Source organism: Fringilla coelebs (genome assembly GCF_963513975.1).
Source record: "Fringilla coelebs genome assembly, chromosome: 29".
In the NCBI taxonomy this organism is placed as follows: Eukaryota; Metazoa; Chordata; class Aves; order Passeriformes; family Fringillidae; genus Fringilla; species Fringilla coelebs.
In genome coordinates, this window is record NC_140055.1 from 2,268,592 (window position 1) to 2,289,879 (window position 21,288).

At 55.7% G+C, this 21,288-nt stretch overlaps 1 protein-coding gene across 7 annotated transcripts in view; it reads left to right on the forward strand.

Annotated features, from left to right (window-relative positions):
• Positions 1 to 21,288, forward strand: part of MEF2D (myocyte enhancer factor 2D) — a 75,517-nt gene that overhangs the window by 2,951 nt on the left and 51,278 nt on the right. The gene's annotated exons all lie outside the window — the stretch shown is intronic.

Below are 21,288 nucleotides of genomic sequence, written 5' to 3' on the forward strand. Positions count from 1 at the left end.
CTAGGTGTGGAGGGCTCAGCTACGAGCTATGCGTCTAACGCCCTGGGCGAGTCATTTGAACCTAAAAAAGCGTCTGTGGTGAGGGGCAGAAATTGCTTTTCCCTCTTTTTTTCCATGCCAGAGTGCTTGCCAGGGTCAGGTTGGCATCGCCTGGAGCGTGCTGGGAGGAACCCGCCGTGAGTGCTGCGTGGCATCTCTCCTCTGTGATGGATTGCAGGGATGTGGCCTGTTTGGGAGTGAAGGGGAAAGAGGCAGCGGGGTGTGGGTTGGGTGCTGACATTGACTCCGCTCCCCCGGACCACCTCTGCCCCACTGGGTGCCCCCGGCAGTGGTGGTGAGATGCCATGTGGAGTTGTGATGGTGGGAGCTGGCCTGGAAGGTGGTGCCTAAGGCTCAGGAAGTGAGCAGGCAGCATCCCATTAAATCCTGTTAATACCCGGGAGTGCACACGGAGGTGACCCAAGCCACGGTGAGCTGCACGGGCGGCGGTGGGGCTGCCGTGTCGATGCTGTGCCGGACTTCCCCATCTGCAAGCAGAGCTAAAAATATCCCCTGCCTCACCCCGCCGCCGTCCCATCTGTTCCGAGGGTGAACTCCTCAGGCCAGGGGCTCTTTCTTATTTTTATCGCTATTTTGGCAGTTCCTGGCGGCTGAGCCGTCCCGGGTTCAGAGGTGACTCTATTGTAGATGACAGCCCCGCTCCCGGGAAGGTTCGGCTCTGCTGCTGAGCCCGCCGCGGTGAGCAGAGAGCGCGTGAGGAGGAGGAAGGGGAGGAGGAGGAAGGCTGGGGAGGCACGGCAACGTGTGGCACGGGGTGAGCGCTGGGTGCCCCTGGCTGTGCTCGCCCTCTCCTTGTGCCAGCAGCACTGTGGGGTGCATCACCCCCTCACCTCCCCCCAGCACTGTCTGGGACTTCACCACTCGATGTGACTCTCAGGGGTTTGGTTTTGTTTCTTCATTTCCTTTTTTCCTCTAATTAGAGATGCTTTCAATAAAAAGCTGAGATTTGTTAATCACTTTGTTTGATCAGAGCTCAGGCAGTGCTGTAGACCTCTAGGTTTTTCCCTCTGCCTGTGTGAGCAGCAGTTTGCTTTTGCTTTCAAGATGGATCTCGCCGTCTGCCTGCCAGCAGCTCTGCCTCCCCGGATCTGTCGGTTTGCATCTTGCACTCCACTTTGCTTTGCTTGTGGTTCTTCTTTAATTTTTCCTTTCCCCTCACTCTTGGTGCTTCCCTGCTGTAGCTCCCCACTGCTTGCAAAACAGACAAGTGCCCCCATCTTTTAAAAAATCCTAAAAAAGTGCCCATGTGGAGAGCAAAGGTTTGATAAATACTCTAGTTTGGAGTGATTTATTTTGGGAAGGTGGGATCTAGGTCTGCTTTCTCTTAAATGGGGGCTCAGAAGATGGGGGACTTGGGTCTCTGAGCTGCATGGGAACAGTTTTTTGGAGAAACTTGGCCTGTTTTTGTGTGAGTCACGACAAGGCTGGAGGGACACGGTGGCTGCTCCATGATTCCCAGGCTGCTTCTTAGCTCTGGGTGAGCACCTCCCTTTGTAGAAAAGGGGGCAATGACATGAGGTGCATGCAGTGGTGGTGGGTCCTTGCTGCCACCATCTGTGTCACCCGAAGGGCTCTGCTCGTGGTGAGATGTCCTGGTTGTGGTTGACTGCTGGAATGCTGGAGCAGCTGCTGGGGCCTGTTCCCAGTGCTGGGTACTGCCATGTTGCCCAGTGGGACTTCAGATAGCAGTCCCCAGCAGAGCAGGCGTGTGGTGCAGCTCCTGCGCTGCCGCCCCGAGCGGTGCCGGTGTCCTGTGTGCAGTGAGGACGAGCTGGAAGGGCAGGATGGTGCCTGTGCTGGGATGTGCCAGGCTCCAGCCACCACCCAGGAGCCGCCGTGGTGTCCCATGCCGAGGCAGCCGGGCTGGGCCATGCTGGGGCTGAGCAGGACACGTAGGATTTCCCAGATTGCCATCAGCCCTTGGTTTTCCTGCAGGCAGCAATGGCCCTGCCCCTGGCTGTGCGTGGAGGGGGTCAGCAGCACCCACGGCCTGACCCTCCTTGCTGTGAGTGACCAGCAGGAGCTGGAATGCAGAGGTGGGGAGCTGAGCCCCTGCCATCTGTGCTGGCTGTGCCCTGTCAGGCCAGCGCTGCTGGCACAATGGCTCAAGGTCAAAGCCGAGCACGGTGGCTTTGGGCTGTGCTGGCGCTGGGTGGAAGCGCTCCCACCTCCTGTCCTGAGTCAGTGGTGCTTGGGGTTGGAAAGGGGGTAATTAAATGACCTATTTCTGGGCAGGGAGGAAGAGGAGGAGGAGGAGGAATGGTTTCTCTTTCCAGAGCTTCAAACAGCTTGCTGCAAGCGTCCGGCACAAACCCCAAACCTCTTCCAGGAGGAGGTGCCTGCAGCCCCCCCGTGCTTGGGGCACGGGTTGGGAGCTGGGGGCTGTGGGGTGACCTCCCACTGCAGCACTGCTGTTGCATCAGCCTTTTTTTTTTTGGAAGGAGGCAGGACAAATCCATGGCTCCCAAATTATTTCTTTACCTTTTTTCCATCCCCAAAAAGTAGTAATGAGGTTTGGGAAGTGACACCTGCCTGTGGGGGCAGGTCCTTGACCCAAGCCCACCCCAGGGCTGCCAAGGGATCTTCTTAGGATTTCTAGTGGGATTTCTCCTTCTCCTCTCTCCTCCTTCTGCCTTAGGGGAATTATCAGCATCTACTGTGCGATGGATCCTGCAGCTCATGGCCCTGGGGGTGCTGGGGCTGTGGGCCTGGGGGTACCTGCTCTGGAGGCTGTGGTGGAGCTTCAGGTACAAGGTTTTATTGATGGATATAAGCAGTGGTTATAAATAGCCCTGCTTGGAAGTTTTCATCTTCTTTTTTAAATGGAAGTGCCTTTTGGAACAAAGTGACTTTCCTCCATCCTTTTCGAAAGCATCTTTTTTCTCTTCTTATTTTGAAGATGAAATTTTTCTTTTTACTCTTAAATTTTTTCCTTTCCGATTTTTGGAAGGCTTCAGGGAAAAATTGCTAGGCGCCATACCCAGGAACACATCCCATGTCGTGCAGGTGGGGAAAATATGTGGGGTCAGATTCATCTGGTTTGGTTTTCCTTAAAAAGGAAATTGAGAATTGGAAATGTTCATGGCATCGGTGAGAATTTTCTGTCGAAGCAGACAAAATCTAAGGGGCAGGGGTTTGCTTAAACCTGCTGCATCAAGTGTAAAAAAAAAGAAGTTAAATAAATTAATTGGATAAAGAACTTCTGTTCAGTAAAAGACTGGCAACATTTCTGGGTTTCTGTCTGGAATTTTTCAGTTGTAAAACCTGAAATCCTCCCCCACCCCTAGCAGTAACCTTGAGACATGGTGCCGGAGCAGGAGTTTCCACTGGCAGGGAAGAAAAAAATTACAATAAAGAATGTGGACAAATTATTTTGACTGACCAGGCTTTTTTTATTTTGCACGGGCAGTCACCAAGACTGTCCTGCCCTGCAGCTGCTGTGCTGAGTGCTGAGAGCAGGAGATAAACTGAGGGGCTGGGGCAGGGAATGGCGGGGATTGGGCTCCAGGCATGGGTGCTCTTGGTCCATGGTGGCATCCATGGGGAAGGACCTTCTGGGACAGCCAGAAATGAGTGTTTTTCACCCATTTTGGGTATACAGAGGCAGAGAGTGGCTGTGTGTTTGTGTAACTACAGGTGAGGGCTGAGCTGATATGCTTTGTCTAAATACCGTGACTGAAGTCTCCGTGGAGCTGGTACCCACCCCGGCTTCTTGCTGGCATCTGAGCGAGCTGCCAGCCCTGGGAGGAGCAGCCACTTTGTCTGAATGCCAGGGGCTGGGAATGGTGTCCATCCCTGGGGTGCAGTGTCCTGTGGCACCTGTGACACCTCCTCTGGGTGGGCACCCTGGAGCTGCTCGGCTCGGTGATGGGTGGCAGGCTGGGGTGGCTGAAGACTGCACAGTTTGTGAAAATCCTGGTGTTGCTGCAGCCTGGCTCTGCCACAAGCACCCTCCTCCTGCTGGGAATTCCTGCAGGAGCTCTGGCTTTGGCTCTGTTGGACACGGAGCCTGACATGCGGTGCTTGGATTGGTTCAGAACTTGCTGGAAGAACCATGGGGGAAAGTGTTTGTGTGTCACCAAGTGTCTCTGGTGCTGGCACCACTGGGGAGGTCATGGAGGTGAGGAGGTGCCTCTAGGCACAGTTATCACAGACTCATGGAATGGTTTAGGTGGGAAGGGACCTTAAAAATCATCTCATTCCAACCCTTGGGTTTATCCCAGGGGGTAAACCACATGTTCCCTGGAGACATGTCTCTGCCCCTAGGAAAACCCTGTGGTAGCAGCAAATTTATTTCAATAACTGGAACAGGATGGGGAAGGGTTGGGTGAAGGCAGGGCTTACCTGGGTGTGGGGCAGTTTTCCATGGAGTATTCCAGCTTGGGATCACATGGACAGCGTGTGCATGCCAGCTCTCCTCTGAGAGCATGCACCAGTGTGGGGGCTCCAGGAAGGGCTCGGGGGCTTGGGATGCAGCCAAAGTCAGGCCTTATCTCCACCATGCTTTCCCAGAGAGCTCCATGTGCCGCTGGATGCCTGGCTTTGCATGACTGAGGAGGATTTGACGCCCCATCTCCAGGCTTTGAAGCGCAGGGATCAATCACGTATCCATCCTCAACCTTCCCTGACTCCACGGCCGTCCTTCCCACGCGCCGGCAACGAGCCGCCGGGAAAACTCGCACCTCTCGGCTCGCTCGCTCAAAAATATCCCCAGTCCTGCATGGATGCTCTGCCAAGATGGGGAGTGGAGCCTGCGCTGCCTCTTAGCAGAAATCTGTCGCCTTGCTCGGCGGTGGGGAGGCTGGGAGGGAGGCTGGGATCTGCCGAGCGCTGAGCCCCGGCGCTTTCGAAAATAGAAGCAGAACAAATGGTTGGAGCAAGATGCTGGTGGTGAAGGCAGCCAAGGCCTCTTCCCGCGGCAGCTGGTGGCTGCTTCTTGCTCCTCCATCAATCCTCTCCCCAGAGCTGGCATTTCCTTGCGAGGGGAGAGGTGAACATCTGGCTCTTGGGGCGGCCTGGGGCGCAGCGATGCTTTATTGGGTTCGGTGTGGCACCCTGGGGTTTGGCACAAGATGAGCTTTGAGTGAGCTGTGAGGATGGCAGGGCAGGAGGAGATTCAGTCGGTGTGAGATAAGGAGATGGTCGGGTGGCGCCAGTTCCTGGAGGGACTTTGTCCCAAAACAATGGGACAGGTGCTGGCTTGAGCTGCGGGCACGCCGGCACTGCGTGACAGCAGGTGCTGCCCTGGTGTCTGACAGCTGAGCACGGAGCTGCTGTGCCTGCTCCCATGGGAGGGGTGGGGGTCCCGGTGGGGTGAGTTCCTGGTGGCTCCCGGGGGCCCCAGGGGTTGTTGGAGCTGCTGGGGAAATGCCAAGGGCTGGCTGCCTCCTGCTTCCCCCCAGGCGCTGCTCCGGAGGGGACAAAAACCACCTGTCCTCGTGCCAGCCACTGGCACCCAGGGGTGGAAAATGGTGAGCCCAGCTCTCAACACAGATTGAGAGAGTTTGGAAAAGTCCTGGTAGTTGCCCTCAGGTCTTTCAGCTTTAGGGCCAGATGTGAGTGTGTGCTTTAGCGAGCAGGATTTCACACCTGCCTTTGTGGTGGAGAGAGCTGCTCCAACTGGACGTGGTGGAGGTGGGAAGGTTGGGAAGATGCTTCCCTTATGGGAAGATGTTCTTGCCTTGTCCTTTCCAGTGGAGAGGACCAGCCACGGCGAGCTCAGCATCTGCTGGGGTGACCTTCAGTGCCTTTGCTTGGAGAGAGAGGCTGCTTTGCATGTCCTCTGCCCTGCCAGCAGCACTTGCACCGAGCATCGGGGTCTTTTTGTTATGCAAATGAAGCTTTGGTTTTAGCTTCTCAGAGATAAATACCTTTGAGGCTAAATTTGGAGCTCGGGCACTGCTGAAAGTGCCCTGATGGCCCAAGGCCTGACAGGTCAGATGCTGAAGGTGGTAGTTTGGGTGTTTGGCTCCTCTTCCGGGCACGGAAACAAAACAGTCACGGTATTTTTTCCATCTTATACAAGATTTTTTGCAGCAAGGGACAAGCACCTTGAGTCCTGCTGGGGGGTCCTTGACACCTGCTGCCACCCTGCACTGGAGTTCCCACTTTTGCAGTAATGTGCTGTGGTTTTATTTAGGCTTTTAGAGCTCAGGACACCCTTTTGCCCCAGCATCATGCTGCCCTTCAAGGATCCCCACTGAGCTGTGCCCAGGCACCAGAGCTCCGGTACAGGACTGAGACAGTGATATCTCAGTGTCCCTGACAGTGGCCACCTGGGTTTTATGGTCAGGATCCCTCTCCCACCCCTCAGAGAGGCTGAGGGTGCAGGCTGCATGGCCAGAGGATGCAGTGCCAAGTGCCATGCACCACACCAGAGCTTTTTCTCATCTCCCCACTTGTGCGTGGTGTGGACCTGGCATCCCCAGGGGCAGCGTGGCTTCCTTTGGGACCCCGTGAGTCCCTGGCAGCGCGTCTCTCTTGTGATGGGGTCATGGGCCATTGGGCTGGCTTTGGGCAGAGGTGTTTGTGTACGGTTTTATTTTTATTTGTGCGTCTTTCGGAAATTTTTCGTCACAGCAGGTGCCGGTTCAGTGGGGCTGCGAGCGGGGTGGAAACGTGGCTAAAACTGGTTGGGCTTCTGTTCGTACAGTTTTGCTATTTCTGTGCCACAGGAGAGCTCGAGCTCCCTGGGGTCTGTGGGGGGCTGAAGCCATTGGGTTCATCCCTCCTGTGGGGTCACAGGTCACCTAGCGGCCTGGAAACTCACAGACATCAGCCCAGGGGCTCTCTAGGGCTGAACCAAGGTGGTGTGACCTTAGGAACACCCAGAGGTATCTCATGGCCTTGTAAAAACATGGGCTGTGGTGGGTTTTATTCCAACAGAGAGCTGGACAGGAGCACAGGGTCTCCCACAGGCTGCTCGCAATGGGATACCTTGGGGACCTGCAGGTGGAAAGGAAAGGTGGTAGGAAATAGAGGTAAAAAGGGAGGGCAGCTCTTTTGGAGCTGCTTCTTTGCAAAGTTTTGGCATTGGCTGCGTGCTGAGCTGTGGAGGGCTGGGCTGAGGCCGCCCCAAAACAGGGTGGTCTTGCTCAGGGGCACCTTGGGTTCCACAAGGTTTCCTGGGGCGTTTAGGACGGGTTGCTGCCTCCTGGCAGGGCGGCAGCTTGCATCTCCCAAAACCCTGCGGGGTCTGGAGTGCCCATGCCCAGGGAAGCTGCTGTGCCAGCAATGCCCCAAAGTGGGTACTCTTCCAGGGAAGAGAAGGCTCCAGGTAAACCTTAGAGCCCTTTCCAGTGCCTAAAGGGCTTCAAGAGAGCTGGAGATGGCTTTGGATAAGGGCCTGGAGGGACAGGGCAAGGGGGGAATGGATTCACACTGACAGAAGGCAGGGTTAGGTGGGATATGGGGATGAATTTCCTCCCTCTGAAGGTGGTAAGACCCTGGCAGAGGTTGCCTAGGTTGCCCCATCCATCCCTGGAAGTTCCAAAGGCCAGGTTAGACAAGGCTTGGAGTGACCTGGTCTAGTGGAAGGTGTCCCTGACCATGGCAGGGGTTGGAATGAGAACATCTTTATGGTCCTTTCCCACCCAAACCATTCCATGATCCCCTGCATCCTTTCAGCTGTGACATGGCACTGCACCTCCAGCCTCTGCTGCCCAAGCAAAGGTTCTGCCTTGGTTCTCTTTTTTTTTTCAAATTCTTTTTCCCCTAAAAATGCAATACCAGTGCAGCTCATCCATATTTCCACCACCTTCTCCCTCCTGTTCTCGCGCTGAAGTCTATAATGCTGAAATTATAGCATCCCCCTCGTCACCATGGCAACGCTCAGGGATGTATTTAAAAAAAAAAAAAGACCAGAAGCCCTCCAAGGATTATGACTTCAGTGAGGGATCAGGCTGGAGGGGAATCTGGGTCACGGCTGGAGCAGGCTTTTCTTCCAGCCTGTCTTCAGTAATTCCCCTTAGAGCGCCCGGGGCCGCGTCAGGGCAGGGCAGGGCAGGGCAGAGCTGCCACTGGCACCCATGGGTGCCCTCGAGGGGGTCCAGCTGCTCTGGGGGGTGCTGCCTCCCTCTATATGAGGCTGCTTATTGTCCATGTACACTCTGGGAATGAGCATCCTCTGCAAGCTCAGGATTGCCACCCAATATTTGAGGTGTTTTAACCGAACCCTTTTGATTCCCAACGTGTGGTGCCTGCAGGAGTGCCACAGCCTCGCTCCCCCTCCACCCTGCTTTGTGCAGTGAAGCTTTCTTTCTCATCCCCCAAAATAAACAGGACTTTTTTTTATATATTTTTTTTACTCCTCTTCTTCTTTTTTTTTTTTTTCCTCCCTTTTTCCACACCCCCAGAGCCGCTGTTGCTGGTGGCAGGGAGCCCAGACTCTGTAGGAACTCAGAAATGCTGCGAATCCAAGCCCTGGCTGCCCTCTCAGTTTCGCAATCCTTTGGAAGGGGGGAGAGAGAAGGAATAAAATGGGAGGGGATTTTTTTTTTCTTTATTAGAGATTTATAGACTTTCCCACCAGTAGGGACAAGGAGCTGGAGCCGAGCGGCCAATTTCCTGCAGTAAGTTTCCAACACTGCTCCTCTCTGGCCACTGCAAAACCCTCTGCAGCCTCTCCTCTGGTGGGTTGGGTTGGTTAAATTTTTGGAAAACCATCGGAAATGCTGGCATTTCCAGTGCTGGGGGGGTTGGCAGGGTGAGGGGCTGCTGATGTGGGGGGGTGGTGGTGCAGCTCAGTGGGCCAGCACCTCCCATGGGCTAGGTGATGCTAAGGGCCAGGAAAAATCAGCTCAGGTGGTGCTTTTTGAGCAATTAAAGCCTTTTTTCTACCTGTTTTTTGGTTGCATGTGAACCCTTTGGCTTGGGCTTCGTGGTGGTGCCTGAGAGCCGCTCATGGCTGCTGCTCCCTCCAGCCAGCTCGGTGCTGCTGGGGCACGTTCCCTGCTGTCCTCATCCCCCTCAGCCATTTGGCCTCTTGAGGTTTGTGGTCCATTTATTTTTAGGTAATTGCAGTGTCCGGGCGTGGAGAGGCCGCTCGGTACCACGCAGCCGGACAAGGGAGGGGTTTGTTGGCCAGTTATATTTTATTTTAAGCTGTTGGTTTCTTACAGGCGAGAGCTTGTGCAGCTCCTTGCACTGGTGTTGGAGGGGCCCAGCCAATGCCACGGTGGCTCCTGTCCCCACTGATGCCACTTTACCCCTGCCTGGTGCTGGACATGGGGCAGGGTGTGAGGGTTCAGCTCCTGGCCCTTCTCTGTACCCTCGTGCAGGATCTGACCCTCTGTCAGTGCTCTTGGTGGAGGAAAAAAATCCTCCCTTAAGCTGTGCCTGGATGAGATCTGAGTGCTGGCAGCTCTGCTCCCAGTATCCAGTGATTAATGGGATTAAATTGGTGCCCCTAGTGAGGTTTTTTTATTTTGCATCTGGTTTTCTCAAGACTTTTTAAGCAGGGGGAGGCCGGGGCCATGTCGCACTGAGATCTGATTAGATAAGGGAGAGCTGCCTGTGAACAAAATTCCTACCGGATAATTATTTATACCTCCATGTGCGTCACTAATAAACATCTGGACCTGCTCCAAACATCTTCATTTGATTTGTTTTGTAGTCTCTCAACAGGGATGTTTCTCAGCTCCCCACCTCCCTCTTGTCGCGTGGCTTTTGAGGACTTGGCTGAAATGAGGGGTGGGTTTGAGCAGTTGCCCCCCTGCTCGTGGGACAAGCCTGTCCTCCAGCACTGCTCATTTCCCCCTGGGCATCAGCACTCTTGGGGCTGCTTTAGCAAATTCCCACTCCTGGGTGCCCGTGATGGGGCGACAGTCACGTTGCCCTTTCTCAGGAGGAGAAAATATGTGGTGTTGGTGGCTGAATAAAAAAATATGAGTGGTCAAAACAAGCCAGAAAGCAACCCCAGATGTGTTGCCTTCTATTTTAAACATCCTCGTTTGATTTGGGGGCGAACCAGACTCCTGACCTTTCGGAGCACGTGGGGCTGGCAGTCACGCCAAGCTCTCCCAGGCCAGGGCTGACTTCTTGCTCTGTTTGTGTAGAGCCAAGAAATTACTATTAATAACTTTCCCTGAATGAGAGCTGAGTACCTGCTTCCCTGGGGCTCCTTGGAAGGCTCGGGCTTGGGCGGATAACATCAACAGTCATTATGAACGGGACTGAGAGCATCAGGCGCAGCTGGGATGCAGATGGGAAGGGACTGATGTGGGAGGGGAGAGATGAAGGAAGCCTCTGGCTGGCTGTGAAGCGCCTTGGGCAGGGCTTGCAGGCGCCACGAGCCATTTTTTGTGTGTTCCTCCATCCTTTTTACAGCCCTGGCCCCTCTTTGCACGAATGCGATGCGAAAACCATCCCGAGTCGCCGGAGCCGGCGGCGAATGCCAGCTCCATCCGTGTCGGCTGTAATCTGTGTCTCACCTCTGCTGGGCTCTCAGGAGAAAAAAAAAAAAAAATAAAAAAGTTTCAGTGCTGCACCCAGCCTTAATCTCTTTAAACTGTATTTCGCTAATCCTTCATTAGGATCTCATTGTGAGCTTGTTATCCCGTTAGGGCTGAGCCCTGCGTGGCGGCGCCCGCCGAGCTGGGTGGGAAGGGGCTGCCTTGGCCCTGCCGAGGCCATGTCCTCCACCAGGATGTGCCAGCAGCACCAGCCAGGTGGGCTCAGCGCTGTGGGGATGGGTGTCTGTGCTCTGTGCTGCTCCTGGGGTGTGGTGGGTGCTTGGGGTGCCGGGCACTGCTCTGTGGTGAAGTTGTTTCTGGTTCTGTTTGCCTTCCCATCCATTCCTTGATGTGCCCATCAGGAGCGTTGGAGCTGGGGAGGGGGAGTGCCACGTAGGAAGGGCTGGTTTTGGTTTGTAGCAAGGCTTGGTCAGTCTTTAGATTGTTTCTGGGGACACCTGCAGTGCCGGGGCCAGGCACCAAGGGCAGGGTTTTAGCTGGGGTTGTTATCCTGGAAGCTGGCAGGGGGTGATCCCAAGGGTCTCACCAGGAGCAGGGTGTGCACTGATCCCCCTTCTCGCTGCCATGGGAGTGTTGGAAAAGGGCATCAGTTGGACCCAGCATGGGCAGGCAGATTCCTTCCTTTGGTGAGAGCTGCTCTCCCGCTGGCAGACTGCGCTGGTGCCCTGCTCGGTGCTGCTGTCCCCTGTCCCAGCGGGCACAGCCATGCCAGCACTTCGCAGCACCCAGCCTTGGCACCCTCCCCTCCACACAGGGACCTGCTCAGAGTGACTGGCAATGACAACAGCTCTGCAGCACCCTGAGGGCTGCCATACCTGCGGGCCGTGTTTCTGGAAGTGCTTGGAGGAGGAGGGTGTAGCTGGAGAAGTGGGATGTCCGCCCTGCTGGGTGATGGAGCTGGGCTGAGCCGTGCAGGCTGCGCTGGCCCAGAGCAGGAGATGGTCTGCAGAGCGGTGCAGAAAGCAAAACAAAACCCACACACCCACACATTCCCACAAGCACACAGGCAGTGAGCAGGCAGGAGGGGATCTGCCGGCAGCCAGAGTCGAGGCTCGAGTTAATTTGGTGGAAAATGAAAACCATTGCGGCGAGCGAGAAGGTTCCTGCCTTTTCTTTTTCCTTCCTCAAAGAAAACATTAGGTGGGATTTTTTTACCTTCCCCAGGTTTTGTTTCGTGCAGAAATGTGGCTCTGAAGAGGAGCCTGGTGGTTAAAAGAGTTGCTGCCTGTTTTGTACTTTGCTGCCCGGCCTCCTCCCTGCTGGAAGGTCTCGTGGGCACATGTGTCACCATGTCCTTGTCCACTTCTGCAGTGGGTCGAGGGAGGGAGGTGGCTCCTGTGACATTGCTCAGCGAGTGACAATGAACTTGGCTCTGAGCCTGCACGTGGCTTAGCCCGAGAGCCTTGGCTGGGGTGTAAATTAATGCAGGTTTATTTGCCTCCAGGCTGGGGAGCATCTCTGCAGGTCGTGTTTTGGGCAGTGCTGGGGCACAAGGGCACAGCGAGGGGCTTGTGGCATTGTTCACCTTCTGGAGATGGGGTCTCTGCAGGGAACCCTGCTGCTCAGATTCCAGCTGTGGGACTGACAGACTGGTTCTGGCTGGGGCTGGGGTGGTGCTGTACCTGTCCTGCTCCCCCTGAGGGGCTTTCCCTCTCCACCAGAGCACCTTGGAACTGTGAAGTATTGTGAGATAAGATTTATGCTGGCTTTCATCTTTCCATCATCTTTCTATCTTTCCTCACCTTTCCAGAAAAGGGGGATGGTGAAGTCCAGGAGGACTGGATCCCTGGGATTCTCTCTCCTTGCCTGGGTTTTGCAGCCCTTTGGGGTGCTCCTGTCAGGGGCTTGCCTGTGGCTGTGCTACCCCACTCCCTGTGGCTGGGAAGGTAGAGCTTTTCCAAATGCCTCTCTCCCCTTTTCCTGTGCCTATAATTAGCCCTGGCTCCCCGCCACCATATACTGTACGATCCTGGAAAGAGGTCATGGCTTTGCTGAAATTCTTGGGAACAGAGCTGCCTTTGCAGCTGGGAAAGCAGTGCAATTTCCAAGCAGATAAGAAATAGGGCAAATGCAACTCTGTTCCCTGCTGTAATTTATGGGCTCTGGGGATGGCATCCAATGGCCTCCTCCCTCCTCTGGCTCTCCACGTGCTTGGGAGAGTCTGGATGGGTGAAGAGGTTCCAGCTGGTTCCCAGCTCCAGTCTCCTGTCCAGTGGTGGTGGATGAGGAGGGTCCTGTCTTCTCCTGGACAGCTGGGTCTGGTTTTCCCCTTCTGCTGGATCCTGTGAAGGTCTTGCCCAGGACTGGAGAAGGAAAGGAACACATTTTTTGGGTGTGTGTGGTCCTTTTCAGTTCTAAAACTTCTCATTTTTGTGAACTTCCCCAGAACAGAACTTCGTTGCAGCAGGAAAAGGATCATCTTCTTGACCTCAAAGGTCTTTTCCAACTGAAGTGATTCTGTAATTCTGTGATTACATGATCTCTGGGCAGGTGAGGAGTAGGACTTGCCTTTTCTTCCAAGGAGGGCAAAGCCCACAGAAGCAGAAGGGTCTGCATCAGCTGGGGAGGGTTTCCCCACCTCCAAATCCTCCTGTGCAAACTGGTGAAAAACTCAAAGTGAAAAGAGTATTTTGAAAAGAGAAAACTCCCCTCTTCAGAAAAGAGAGACAGAAACACAGCAAAATCCCCTGGTCAGAAGTTTCCCAAAGTTTTGCTCTTGTTTCACTGCCCCTGTACAGTTGTTTTGAGAAAAAAAATAGGATGAATCCACCCCAAAAGGGCAGGATTGGAGAGCAAGGACTTGAGTTCCCATTCCAGCTGGGACTCCACACATGCTGTATCCCCCTGGCAGCATCCTGCTGCTGAGCCGATCGTCCCTTTCCAAAGGAGAGATTAGCTAAAAAAATCAGGAGATTAAAAAGCAAAACACTTTCCATTTGTTGTAATTGGCTTCTGGGCCAGTGAGCTGCTTCCCTTCTCTTCTCTTCCCTTCCCTTCCCTTCCCTTCGGGTTTGAGGGGAAGAAGCACCAAGGATGCTGAGGTCCCTGGTACCCTTTGACAGCATTATGAGTTTTTCTGGTGATTCCAAGACTTGATAAACGTTTTTTTTTTTGTTTTTTTTTGCATTTGGGATTTGGAACTTTCCAAGGATCGCTGTCATGGTTCTGTCAGAGGGAGGTGATGCTTGCACCGGCCACGGAGGTTTTGTTGCACAGGACATTCTCCTATGGATCCATGCTGCTCAGTTGCCTGATTAACCAAATTAGGCAGAAATCTCATTTTTTCAGTGTAGGTGCCTGTGAACCCCCTTCTGCTCCCCCCTTGCAGTGGAGTACGTGGGGGGTGGTGTAGGAGTTGCTGACGACGGCACCGAATGTGTGTTTCTCTGCACCTCGCTGGCGAGAAATATTGAAATATTTTAATCTTTTTTTGTTGTTGTTTTTTGGGGTTTTTTGTGTTGTTTTTTTGTTTTTTGTTTTTTTTTTTTAATAGTGAATCTGAAGTTTGGGGAGTAAGCAGCTTCCCCACACAGATTTGCCAAGGATGTGAAGGGAGCTGGGGTTTGAGCTGGGAGATCTGGGTAACCCCGAGGATGATTTTGTCTCTGGCTCAGGGTTTTTCCCTGCTGGATTTTCAGAGGCAGCTGGGTGGCAAAGCCTTGCTCCACCAGGATGTGACACCTGCTTTTCTGGATGCAGCCCTGCAAAGATCCGTGCTCAGCCATATGAGTGTGTGTGAGGGGTCAGGGCTTGCTCACTGCCTGGGGGTGAACACCCTTTCTGCTCCCCAGGGCCCAGCAGCTCTGGCTCTGGCTCAGACCCTGTCTGTGCCAGGTGATTTTCCAGCTGCTTGCAGGGGCTTCTCTGATGCTGCTGCTGGCAGGGTGCAGGAGGGGCTGTTAAAGGGTGCTGGAGGCAGCAGCCCTGGCCATGGCTGGCTCCACTCTGGACGCACCAGAGGGGCTGCAGCACAGCCCAGAATGAAGCGTGAGCCTCCCAGTGCTGGTGTTTGGCAGCAGCCCCTCTCCTTCCCACAAGGAGCTCTCTAGTGGTCTGCAAGCTACCCTTACAAACAGCTTACAGAAAGCTCAGCTTCCAGCAAGGCTGCAGGGCTGGGTCAGGATGGGGGACAGCAGCAAGGGGCAGGTGGAGGTTTGCCGGATCCTCCTAAGCTCACATGTGCCCACCTCCTCCTTCTGCCTTTGCAGTGCTGTTGGAGGGATTCTGGGGGCTCATCTGGCAGCCCAGGCTGGGAAAGCCCTCTGCCAGCCCAGCATGTCAGCCAGTTGCAGCTGAGAGGTGTCAGGAGCTGCTAGCACCTGTCAGAGCAGGGAGGTGGATGGGCTGGAAGCTTTGGACATGGGTGATCGTGTTTGTTTGGTTTCCATGGGGAGAGGCCAGGCTGAGTGACCGCTGGTACCCTGAGCCACCTGCCCAGGCTGTGGCAATGAAGAAGGTCCCCATGGTTGGTGGTTCCTGACTCAGGTGACGGCAGAGCAAGGCCATGAGGGGCCTGGGCTCTGCTCTTAGTGGTGGTGATTGTCTCCCCCACCTGGCTCGGCCCACACTGCTCGGCCACACCTCAGCCCGTGGCCCTGGAGTTTGGACCTGTCTGGCAGAGCCACAGCTGGGGCTGGGGCTGAGCTGGCCTCCACACCAGCGAGGGTGGAGACACCCAGAGAGAGCCAAGCTCCCAGGCTCTGGCAGGGAGAAGTGCTGGGTCTGCCTGGGGCAGCTCCCGTGGGGTCCTTGGAGATCTGCCCCGTGCAGGATCCTTCCCAAAGTGGGAGGTGAGAGGAGCTGGCACCTGCGTGCCAGGGCTCCGTGTGCTTTGCCCGTGCTGGGCATGCACACAGCAGCTCCTGGTGCCTTCCACGAGCTGCTCACGTGGATCCACCTCAGTGCTGCAGGCCTGTGAGCCCTGCCTGCAACCATGTGTGCACAGGTGTGCTGGGATGAGATTGGGTGGGGTCCCTCCCAGCATCCCCCCCTCTCCTTGTGCCCAGGGCCTCCCAGCCCTGCTGCCCTCTGGGGACAGTGGCTCTCCATGTCCGTGTTGAGGAGCCACCCTCTGTGTTGGTTTTCCTCCAGCTCTGATTGTGTAACCCACAGGGGCTCTGTTAGTCAGTGGCCACAGAGTGTCAGGGATGAATTGTTGGTGTGTGTCAGGTGTGTGCAGGTGGGATTTCCGCTCCCCCGTGCCTTGGGTGGGGTTTGTGGGGATGAGAGACATGGATGGCTGGATGAGTGGATGGCTGCAGAGCAGTGGCAGAGGATCTGTTCTCCCCGTGGGACAGGAGGGAGAGTATGACCTGAGAGAAAGGTGGGAATGGGACCTGTGGCCTCTGGGGAGAGGCAGCAGCACACAGGAGAGATTGTTGGGGCATCAGGAAGGTTTGCAGGGAGTCTGGGTGGCAAAACAGTTGATGGTGCCATCTCTGCTTTACCTCTGCCTTGGAAATCCCAGCAGGAGCTGGAACTGCAGATCTGGAGCAGCTTTCCCTGCTGCTGTGAAGTCTCCTGCACTCCTGGAGCAGCACTTTCAGTGGTGCTCGGGAGAGTGAGGGGGGTGTGAGCAGGGTGGGGGCACCCACAGCCCCTCTCAGCACCTCTGGGATGGGTTTGGGTTGCACATGCACTGTCCCAGGTTGCCATGAAGTTGGATAAGTTCAGGAAAGTGAGGAGGGGCTGCTCCAGCTGGATATGGCAGTGGCCTGTTGTACCCAAACCTGGACATGGACCCAGACCTGATACCCAACACAGAGCCACTTGCTGTCCCCATCGAGGAACGTGCCAACGCTCTCAGCCCCCAGGGCTGGTGCCAGCAGGTGGCAATGTGGCCTGAAGTATTGTCACTGTCACCGGGGTGAGGGCAACACTGGCTGCTCGGGGTATGGGGTACCCACATCTTGGTGTCCCTGCGCTCTTTAGGAGCCCCCATGATGTCCCTGGGGGTTCTGGGGTCAGTTTTGGGGTCTTCCTTGTGCTGCTGTGTCAGCAGGCTGGGACAAGGAGGTGAGTGTCTTGCTCAGGGGGAGGAAATTGGGGTTTGGGAGATGCTTGTGTATCCAGCTCTGTGGTTCACATCCCCTCTCTGTGCCTCAGTTTCCCTGCATTAGGAGGTGCTGCTGGTGCTGGGATCACTCCATGCTGCCCAGTGGACTGGGATTGCACCGTCCTGCAGCAGTGTCAGCCCCTGGACAGGCCCTGGAGCAGGGACATGGCAGCTGGAGCCTGCCCAGATGTGCGTACCTGCACACCCAGGGTATTTCTGCTCCCACCAGATGTGCCAGCTGCAGGGAGCTGAGTGGCCCAGCTGTGCAGAGAGGGCAGGAGCAAGATGGGCGCTGTGAGCCAGAGGAAAGCCCTGCCTGCCTCTGTTCTCCTGCCTGGCCTGGTCCCCAGCAGCCTTTGGTCACTGTGTGGTGGTGCGTGGCTCTGCCCCGGCAGCCGCGCCGCTCCCCAGCCCTGCTGCACCTCCGGCCGCCCCCACGGCCACACAGCTGCAGGTTTCAGTTCTGCATCTCTGCTGCCCAAGGGGAACTCAGCCAGCCAGAGTGAAACTCGGTGGCTCCAACGGTTGCACTTGTGCCACCCCCCCCCGACGCCCCCTCATGTCCCCGTGGTCCTTGCAGGGCCAGCAGCCGCTGTTGCAACACTTGCAGTGACAGCTGTGCTGCTCTGACCTTCCCCTGCCACATCCAGGGCTGTGTTTGGTGCCGTGCTGGGACCCTCTTGGTGGAGCAGGGGTGGGAGCCCTGACAATTCCTACCCCGCCTTGATCTGGGCTGCCTTCATGCCATCCCTCCGTGGGGTTTGGAGGAGCTCAGTGGAGGTGGTCACGCTGGCACAGCTGGCTGGTGCCATCCTTCTTGGTCACTGCTCACCTCTGCACTGTCCTGCTGGGCACCTCTGTGCCACTGGAGGTGGATTTCCTCTTCCTGTCCCCCTTTCCACAGCCCGTGGTGCTGTGCTGCTGGGACTCTGGCACCACTGGATGGTTGGGAGCTGGGGCTCCTCGCTGTGTTTAATTGCCAGCCTGTCCTGCCTGATGCTCCTGCTTGGAGTGAGATCTCTCCCAGTTTGTTCCTTCACACCTCTTGGTGTCAAGCCAGAGGAAAGGAAAACTGGAACTGGAAAAGGCTCAACAGGTCTAATTAAACCTTGGGGATATTCCCAATGGCTGCTGCAGACTGAAGGCTGGGCCATGGCTGAGATGCTTTAGCTTCATGGACTGGGGAAATGGAGAAAAATGGAGAAAATACTTTTTCTTCTTTTTTCTTTTTCTTTCTTTTTTTTTTTTTTTCATTTTGTCTGCTTTTTGGTGTTGTTGGGACTCCCTAAGACTGACTAGGCACAGCTCTGGGGTCTCCCTAGTTTGGGGTGGGAGTCCATGAGCACCTGGCAGAGGAGCAGCGGGCTGGGTTGGGAGCCCGAGGTGGGGAAGTTCGGGTTTGGCATCCAAATGTTTGCAGCCCCGAGCCCGTTGCTAGAGGAAACATGAAAAAAGGGGAAGGAGAGATTGCGGTCAGGGCTCTTCCCCTCCGCAATCTGCGCCTCCCTCTTGGCCCCTCCAGCCCCAAAGCTGCTTCTTCTGCCCATCCATCTCCCCTGGGCTTTCCAGCTGTGTGCTTGGAGGTGGCCATGGTTATTTATTTGGGGGTGTTTTATGGATGTATGATGTAGGCAGGGGTTGTGTGTATTTGGGGTTTATATACATGGGAATAAATATGTATTTGGGGGTTTATCTGTACATGTGGGAATATATATATATATATTTGGTGGGTTACATATATGGGAATATGTGTGTTTTGAGAGGTCTATGTGTATGGGAATATATATATTTTGGAGTTGTATATGTGGGAATATATCTGTGTGTTTGAGGGTTTAAGCAAAGACTGGCTGTGGCACAGGGGCTGCTGAGCATCAGCTGAGCAGATATCCAGGGAAGTCACCAAAGCCATCCTGCACATCCTCCAGGAGCCTTACGGGCAGGTTGGAGCAGCTCCCTGCTGCCTTTGCGTGGCAGGTTGTGCCAGCCTAACTGCATCAGTTAAAAATGGGGATCCCAGGAGGTTCCCCTAGTTCTCCTGCCCTGAGGAATTTTGGTTTGTTACCTGGTGAAACCAAAGCTTTGGTTTTCAAATAGGAACAGTGTTAGCACCTGCTCAGCATTTCTGCCCCAAAGCTGGGCATAAAGATTGTCTTGTCTTTACCCTTTCTCTCCCCTTCTTTTTTCACTCAGAAATGGGAATTCACTTGCCTTTGCCACATCTATCCCTCCCTTATGTGTTTTCTTCCCCCTCAGCTTATAAAATAACAGCATTTTGAAAACATGATACTTTCCCCCTTCCCTGGGCAGCATTTTTCTGTTTCTAACGAGAAGGCTTGGGAGGCACGTGTGTGGTGGTGGGGTGAGCCCTGGGAGTGGCCAGTGGCCTGATGCAGCCCCAGCCCCTCAGCAGGGCCTGCTCTCACTGTGCAGGTCGAATGGTCACCTTTGGAAATCCTCCAGAGGTTCTGGGAGCAGTGCCAGGATCCTCGCTTGGCGGGGCAAAGGACGAGCGTGGACAGACAAGGGAGCTGGCAGTGCCAGTCAGTGGGGGCTTTGCTCCTTTGTACCAGCTCAAAATGTTGCAAAATAGGGACTTGGGGGTTCACTGGGGTTTGCTGGTGCTGGAAGTCCCACCAGGTCCAAAGGGCAGCGGATTCTGCAGCTTGGGCAGGGTGTGAAGCAGCCCTGGAGCTGCTGGGCTGGAGAGGGTCAGGGTCTCAGGACTGTCACCCCACGTGTGCTGTTCATCCCTGTCTCAGGTGACACTGGGCTGCAACCCTGCAATGCCGGAATTATCTGCAGGGTGGACACCCCAAAACCAATCCTGCTCCCCCTGGAGTTCCTCACCTTGGCCCTACAAGGGCAGCTCATCTGCCAGATTGGGTCAGCAAGGCACTGCTGTTAGTTGTCACCATCTGGGGCCTGTGGCATCGCCAAGGGCTGGGTGGGGTCAGCTATTGTCCAAAGTCATTGTCCTGGTGGCCTGGTGGGCTGTGGGAGCCAGGGATGTGGCTGCTGCCCACCACCAGCTGTGGGCAGTCCCGTCAGTGCAGGAGTCTGTGGGTGGTGGCTGTGTGGCTGGACTGGCTGTCCCATGGCACCGTGGGCATCCTGGACATTCCTGGTGTGTCTAGCAGCATCTCCCACTGAGAGAAAACAACTCTGTCCAGACATCTGAGGTCTTGCCTGGCCACATGTCCCCCACTGCATCCTAGTGGGCTGTAGAGCTGACCCCAGTCCCCCCAAAGCAGAGCCAGCCTCGGCCACATCCTCCACATCCTGTGGTCCCCATCCCCACGTGGCTCTGAGTGCTGAGACCAGAGATTGCTGCTGGGACACCGAGAGGAGGTTCAGGAGCCTGTGGTCCCCATCTCCACATGGCTCTGAGTGCTGAGACCAGAGATTGCTGCTGGGACACTGAGAAGAGGTTCAGCAGCCTGTGGTCCCCATCCCCACGTGGCTCTGCCCCATCCCCATGTAGCTCTGAGTGCTGAGACCAGAGAGAGCTGCCGAGACACCGAGAGGAGGTTCAGGAGCCTGTGGTCCCCATCCCCACGTGGCTCTGGGTGCTGAGACCAGAGAGAGCTGCTGGGACATTGAGACGAGGTTCAGGAGCCTGTGGTCCCCATCCCCACGTGGGTCTGAGTGCTGAGACCAGAGAGAGCTCTTGGGACACTGAGAGGAGGTTCAGGAGCCTGTGGTCCCCATCCCCACGTGGCTCTGCAGTGCTGAGACCGGTGGGAGCTGCTGGGACACCAAGAGGAGGTTCAGGAGCCTGTGGTCCCCATCCCCACGTGGCTCTGAGTGCTGAGACCAGAGAGAGCTGCTGGGACACTGAGAGGAGGTTAAGGAACCCTCTGAGAGACCCTTGGCATTAAGCAGCACTTCCCTCGTCCCAGCTGGCAGCGTGGCACTTGCAAGGTGGTGCTTCTTCTGCGGCTGTCCCTGTCCCCAGGTGGTCAGTCATCCTGCAGGACACTTTTATTCGGGGAAATGAAGGAGAGGTCCTGGGGGGGGGTGACAGGTTGGTCTCGGCTTAATGGGTGTGAGCGTGGCAGTAGCTGGACCCCCCATCCTTGTCCCTGCTGCTCCCCGTTGCGGAAGACAGACTGGTCTGTCTGTCCCGATGAGGGGATCCCTGTGCCTGCTGCATTTGCAGGACTCCAGCCCGAGCGCTGTGAGGTTTGAGGCTGTTCAGGGGTGTCCCCTGCGCTCGGCTCCTGCCGCGGGAGGAAGGGGCAGCCCCGGCCGGAGCCGCTCCTCGCTCCAGCTTTGTTCAGGGGGAATTTTGTAATGGCAGGAAATGAGCTGGCTGTGGGAGGGGAGGCAGCCGGGGGAGGAAGGCTGGTTTTGTGGTTGGAGCGGAGGATGAGGACGCCGGAAAGCTGAGCACAATTCCTCGCTCTGTTGCAGGTGCTGGGGGTGAGGCTGCAGCTCGGGAGCTCGCGTTGCGTTTGGAGAGCGGGCGCTGGCCTCTGTGCCTCAGTTTCCCTTTTGTTCAGCACCGTTCCCCTCACGGGAGTGTGCTGTGGTGGTGATGGGCTCTGCACGAGTGCCAGACGCTTGTGACCACCAGTAGAGGACCAGCACAAGGCCAGCTGAAGCCGCTGGGCTTTGCCCCATGGGTCTCCTCCCATCTCCCAGGGTGAGTGGGATGACTTTAGGAGCTGCGTTTCTTTCTGGGCCATGGCAGATTCTCCT